This window comes from Phocoena phocoena, chromosome 3 (assembly GCF_963924675.1).
Source record: "Phocoena phocoena chromosome 3, mPhoPho1.1, whole genome shotgun sequence".
Taxonomy (NCBI): Eukaryota; Metazoa; Chordata; class Mammalia; order Artiodactyla; family Phocoenidae; genus Phocoena; species Phocoena phocoena.
Window position 1 is genome coordinate 151,884,245 of NC_089221.1, and position 6,527 is coordinate 151,890,771.

General features: G+C 43.3%; 1 pseudogene; it reads left to right on the forward strand.

Moving 5' to 3' along the window:
* The first annotated feature begins 2,318 nt into the window (after positions 1-2,318).
* On the forward strand, positions 2,319-5,459 carry LOC136120812 (UDP-N-acetylglucosamine--peptide N-acetylglucosaminyltransferase 110 kDa subunit pseudogene; annotated as a pseudogene).
* Positions 5,460-6,527: the final 1,068 nt, after the last annotated feature.

Consider the following 6,527-nt stretch of genomic DNA (forward strand, 5'->3'; position numbering starts at 1 on the left):
TACTATAGGTGTCACAAAATCTAGAAAAATGACATTTAAAAATTAACTACTGCCAGATGTGTCTCTATAAAACTTTTCCCCCACTCTTCTAGCTATGTATTCTTTAACTGCCTCCTCATACGACAGTTTATGTATTTTCGAAATAATATTTTAAGAAATAAACTTTGTAGTTTTTAGACATAGATTTCTTGTAACATGGTTGATTAGAATTTGCTTCTAGTTATTAATAGTTTAGAAAAGTTTATTTCAGCTTCACAATTTATTATTGATAATGTCATATAAATTTTGATTGTTAACTTTGAGAAAACCTCTATGGATTACTTCCTCATAAGTATTTACTATTATAAATGAATTACTGATTTCAGTACTGCTATAGGTTTGTGCATTACAGGGATTCTGATAAAATACTCATTCACACCATTCCATTACACACATTGTTGATGGAGTATATTCATTAATTAATTTATTTATTTATTTTTGGCTGTGTTGGGTCTTCGTTGCTGTGCGCAGGCTTTCTCTACTTGCAGGGACTGGGGGCCACTCTTCATTGTGGTGCACAGGCTTCTCATTGCGGTGGCTTCTCTTGTTGCAGAGCACGGGCGCTAGGCACGGAGGCTTCAGTAGTTGTGGCTCGCAGGCTCAATAGTTGTGGCTCACGGGCTCTAGAGCGCAGGTTCCGTAGTTGTGGCACACCGGCTTAGTTGCTGCGTGGCATGTGGGATCTTCCCGGACCAGGGCTCGAACCCGTGTCCCCTGCATTGGCAGGTGGCTTCTTAACCACTGAGCCATCAGGGTAGCCCCTGGAGTATATTCTTGACAGAAGAAAATTTCCGTTTTGACTAAGCATTGATGAGAACTGAATCTTTGACTTATCTTTCACATGCCTGATGATTGAAATAATTTTCCACAGAATAGCTTCTGGTTTTGTACTTTTCAGTTCTTTTTTTCTTCTTCAAACGCACATGCTTTGAGAGCTGTGAAGTGCAAGACACGGCTATATTGTAAGGTGGTTTTTGTCCTTATGCTTCTGTGTCTTGTGCTAGGTTAAGTCAGTAGAGTAGTCAGTATGAGTACTGGAAGTTATTCCTGTAGTGGGATAGTATATAGTCAGTTACATACGGCGGTGTCTGAAAATCACATAATAGCCTCACTTAAAGCATCTTCTTAGGGCTTCCCTGCTGGCGCAGTGGTTGAGAGTCCACCTGCCGACGCAGGGGACACGGGTTCGTGTCCCGGTCCGGGAAGATCCCACATGCCGCGGAGCAGCTAGGCCCGTGAGCCATGGCCGCTGAGCCTGTGCGTCCAGAGCCTGTGCTCCACAACGGGAGAGGCCACAACAGTGAGAGGCCCGCGTACCACAGAAAAAAGAGAATCTCCTTAGCCAGATTTCAAAAAAGCCTGTGGCCATTCCAATATGATCCAACATAGCAGAATATGATAGAAGGAAAATTGGCAAAGAAAGAGACGCTGGTCTTACCTGATGGAAGTTAAAATATCTCACTTTTGACAATTTTGCAAAAACTTACAATTCCATGAACTAATTTCTAGGCTTCTTCATAGGACCTAAAAAGGAACCCATAGAGTTGTGGAAGAACAATAGAAGCTGCTGTGATGAGAAGCCCGGGCACCGCAACAAAGAGTAGCCCCCGCTCGCCGCAACTAGAGAAAGTCTGCACGCAGCATTGACGACCCAACGCGGCCAAAATAAAAATAAATAAAGATAAATAGATTTATTTTTAAAAATGTAATACTCGTTTGAGGCATGAGAAATATGATGAGAAATTAGCTAATCCTTTCAGAACTTTTAAAATATCAAACTCAGTCTCTTAAGATTTTAGCATTATATACAACATTGGTTACTTATTAGTGGTTTGGGAAGGCCAATTTAAAATTTTCTAATCTTACTGTATTGAAATTCACGGCCCTAATGTTTTCCACATTGACTATATGAATGATGAAGTAAAGTCAATCATGTATTTCCTTTCCAACTGGACAGAAAACAAAAATTTAAAAAGTGTTTGGACTACTGACTTTTGATTTCTTCTAAGGCAAGTGTATAGGTAATTTTTATTCCCTGATTAGGAGAAAAATGGTGGAAGAGGGCAGGGTTAAGAATTAAGATTTCAAGAGCGTGAGAGGTAGATGGCCAACCAGAGTTCCTAAGGTTCGGTGCCTGTAACTGTTGCTGCCGCTTAAGCCTGCCAAAGCAGTGGTATGGCTGCTGCCCTCGTATTTGCTACCTCTAGAAACATTCTTGCCAGTAGTGGCGGCAGCGGGACTCAATTACCCCCTTCTCTCGCTCTCTCCAGAAGCTCCAGATGGCGTCTTCTGTGGGCAACGTGGCCGACAGCACAGAACCAACGAAACGTATGCTTTCCTTCCAAGGGTTAGCTGAGTCGGCACATCGAGAATATCAGGCAGGAGATTTTGAGGCAGCTGAGAGACACTGCATGCAGCTGTGGAGACAAGAGCCAGACAATACTGGAGTACTTTTATTACTTTCATCTCTACACTTCCAGTGTCGAAGGCTGGACAGATCTGCCCACTTTAGTACTCTGGCAATTAAACAGAACCCTCTTCTGGCAGAAGCCTATTTGAATTTGGGGAATGTGTACAAGGAAAGAGGGCAGTTGCAGGAAGCAATGGAGCATTACCGGCATGCATTGCATCTCAAACCAGATTTCATCGATGGTCATATTAACCTGGCAGCCGCTTTGGTAGCAGCAGGCGACGTGCAAGGGGCAGTACAAGCTTACGTCTCTGCTCTTCAGTGCAATCCTGATTTGTACTGTGTTCTCAGTGACCTGGGGAACCTGCTCAAAGCCCTGGGTCGCTTGGAAGGAGCCAAGGCATGTTTTTTGAAAGCAGTGGAGACGCAACCGAACTTTGCAGTAGCTTGGAGTAATCTTGGCTGTGTTTTCAATGCACAAGGGGAGATTTGGCTTGCAATTCATCACTTTGAAAAGGCTGTCACCCTTGACCCCAATTTTCTGGATGCTTATATCAATTTAGGAAATGTCTTGAAAGAGGCACGGATTTTTGACAGAGCTGTGGCAGCTTACCTTTGTGCCCTAAGCTTGAGCCCAAATCATGCAGTGGTGTGTGCCAACCTGGCTGGTGTATACTATGAGCAAGGCCTGATGGATCTGGCAATAGACACCTACAGGCGAGCTATTGAATTGCAACCACATTTCCCTGGTGCTTACAGCAACCTAGCCAACGCTCTGGAAGAGAAGGGCCGTGTTGCCGAAGCAGAAGATTGTTATAACACAGCTCTGCGGCTGTGCCCCACCCATGCAGACTCTCTGAATAACTTAGCCAATATCAGAGGAGACCAGGGAAACATTGAAGAGGCAGTTCGCTTGTATCGTAAAGCATTAGAAGTCTTCCCAGAGTTTGCTGTTGCCCATTCAAATTTAGCAAGTGTATTGCAGCAGCAGGGAAAACTGCAGGAAGCTCTGATGCATTATAAGGAGGCTGTTCGAATCAGTCCTACCTTTGCTGATGCCTACTGTAACATGGGAAACACTCTAAAGGAGATGCAGGATGTTCAGGGAGCCTTGCAGTGTTATACTCGGGCCATTCAGATTAACCCTGCACTTGCGGATGCCCACAGCAATCTGGCTTCCATTCACAAGGATTCAGGGAATATTCCAGAAGCAATTGCTTCTTATCGCACTGCTCTGAAGCTTGAACCTGACTTTCCTGACGCTTATTGTGATTTGGCTCATTGCCTGCAGATTGTCTGTGATTGGACAGACTATGATGAGCGAATGAAGAAGTTGGTCAGCATTGTGGCCGACCAGCTGGAGAAGAATAGGTTGCCTTCTGTGCAGCCTCATCATAGTATGCTCTATCCTCTTTCTCATGGCTTCAGGAAGGCTATTGCTGAGAGCCATGGGAACCTCTGCTTGGACGAGATCAGTGTCCTTCATAAACCACCGTACGAACATCCAAAAGACTTGAAGCTCAGTGATGGTCGACTGCGTGTAGGATACGTGAGTTCTGACTTTGGGAATCATCCTACTTCTCATCTTATGCAGTCTATTCCAGGCATGCACAATCCTGATAAATTTGAGGCCTTCTGTTATGCCCTGAGCCCAGATGACGGCACAAACTTCCGAGCGAAGGTGATGGCAGAAGCCCATCATTTCATTGATCTTTCTCAGATTCCATGCAATGGGAAAGCAGCTGATCGCATCCATTAAGATGGTATACACATCCTTGTAAATCTGAATGGTTATACCAGGGGTGCTCGAAATGAACTCTTTGCTCTCAGGCCAGCTCCTATTTAGGCAATGTGGCTGGGCTACCCTGGGACCAGTGGCGTGCTTTTCATGGATTATATCATCACTGATCAGGAAACTTCACCTGCTGAAGTTGCTGAGCAGTATTCTGAGAAACTGGCTTATATGCCCCATACTTTCTTTATTGGTGATCATGCCAATATGTTCCCTCACCTGAAGAAGAAAGCAGTCATCGATTTTAAGTCCAATGGGCACATTTATGACAATCGGATTGTGCTGAATGGCATCGACCTTAAAGCATTTCTTGATAGTCTCCCAGATGTGCAGATTGTCAAGATGAAATGTCCTGATGGAGGAGACAGTGCAGACAGCAGTAATACAGCTCTTAATATGCCTGTCATTCCTATGAATAGTACTGCAGAGGCAGTTATTGAAATGATTAACAGAGGACAAATTCAGATAACAATTAATGGATTCAGTCTTAGCAATGGACTGGCAACTACCCAGATCAACATTAAGGCTGCCACTGGAGAGGAGGTTCCCCGTACCATTATTGTAACCACACGTTCTCAGTACGGGTTACCGGAAGATGCCATCGTGTACTGTAACTTCAATCAGTTATATAAAATTGACCCATCTACTTTGCAGATGTGGGCAAATATTCTGAAGCGTGTTCCCAATAGTGTACTGTGGCTGTTGCGTTTTCCAGCAGTAGGAGAACCTAATATTCAACAGTATGCACAAAATATGGGCCTTCCCCAGAACCGTATCATTTTTTCACCTGTTGCTCCTAAAGAGGAACATGTTCGGAGAGGCCAGCTGGCTGATGTCTGCTTGGACACTCCACTGTGTAATGGACACACCACAGGGATGGATGTCCTTTAGTCAGGGACACCCATGGTGACTATGCCAGGAGAGACTCTTGCTTCCCGAGTTGCAGCTTCCCAGCTCACTTGTTTAGGCTGTCTTGAGCTTATTGCTAAAAATAGACAAGAATATGAAGACATAGCTGTGAAACTGGGAACTGATCTAGAATACCTGAAGAAAATTCGTGGCAAAGTCTGGAAGCAGAGAACATCTAGCCCTCTGTTCAACACCAAACAATACACAATGGACCTAGAGCGGCTCTATCTATAGATGTGGGAGCATTACGCAGCTGGCAACAAACCTGATCACATGATTAAGCCTGTTGAAGTCACTGAGTCGGCCTAAATAATGACTGTGTGCACAGGAGAATTACCCTGTACCTGAGCCTCAACCTTCTGGAGGAAAGGGAACTACTTTCTCCTTATCTGTACAATACCATGTTGCAGATGGGTGACAGACAATGATAAGAAATAGCACAGCCAGACTTGCTTCCTGCATGATCATGATCACGATAGGGAGAGACACAAGAGATGGGAAACTGCTGTTCCACAAGGAGTCTCCATAGAATTTTGCAGCAGCCAGGTGTCTGGAAGGTCTGGAAGGTAAGTCTGGAAGGTCTGATCTCCCTTGGTCTTCCATGGGTTGGATGGTTAGTGTGGAAGGGAGATAGAGATTGCCCAGCCGTTTTGTGATTATCATGGATTGATTGAGTCTTCTGAATTCATATTTTTCTTTATATTTTGGGTATTGCAGCTTTTAAAAATGTTTGGTTTCAGGTATTTTTATTCATGTGAAGTGTATATGATTCTCTTGAGATAAGGTTTTAAGCTAAAATATTCCTTGTTTTAGTTTCTGAACTCTACAGATAAATGGGGACTTTGCTGGTGTAGTCTTTTTATAGGTTTTATAAACCACTGGAGCCTATATCAGTCATTTTAGTGTCTGACATAATGTTTGGAACTATCAGTGCTTTGTTGGTTTATAGATGATGGCTTAAATTCTTTTCCTGGTCCGTTTCCTTCTTCCCTTCCCCCCACTTTAAAAATTCTCCTGTAACTTGGCTATCAAAAAACCAAGTCTGATTCAAAACCTCCCAGAGTGTTTCTCTTAAACGCATCATCTGGTGCAAAATGAAGATTCTTAGGAGTGATTATTAATTCTGAAGGGCGCAGTTGTGGTACTGTCACTGATGATAATGATAATGGATTTTGGCCCAGAGTTTTGACCTATTTCACCAGTGTTTTACCGTTGACTGCCCCTCTATGCTGTTTCCAAAAGTGATAGTGTGTGATAAGATTTTAACTTTCATTTATAAAGTTTGTTGTTTTTTTTTTAGTGAGTCCTGTTCTTCCTTTTTCTTTCAGCAGAAATGAAATCCCAGGTAAGTATAAGTATTCAAATATTTGATCAGTA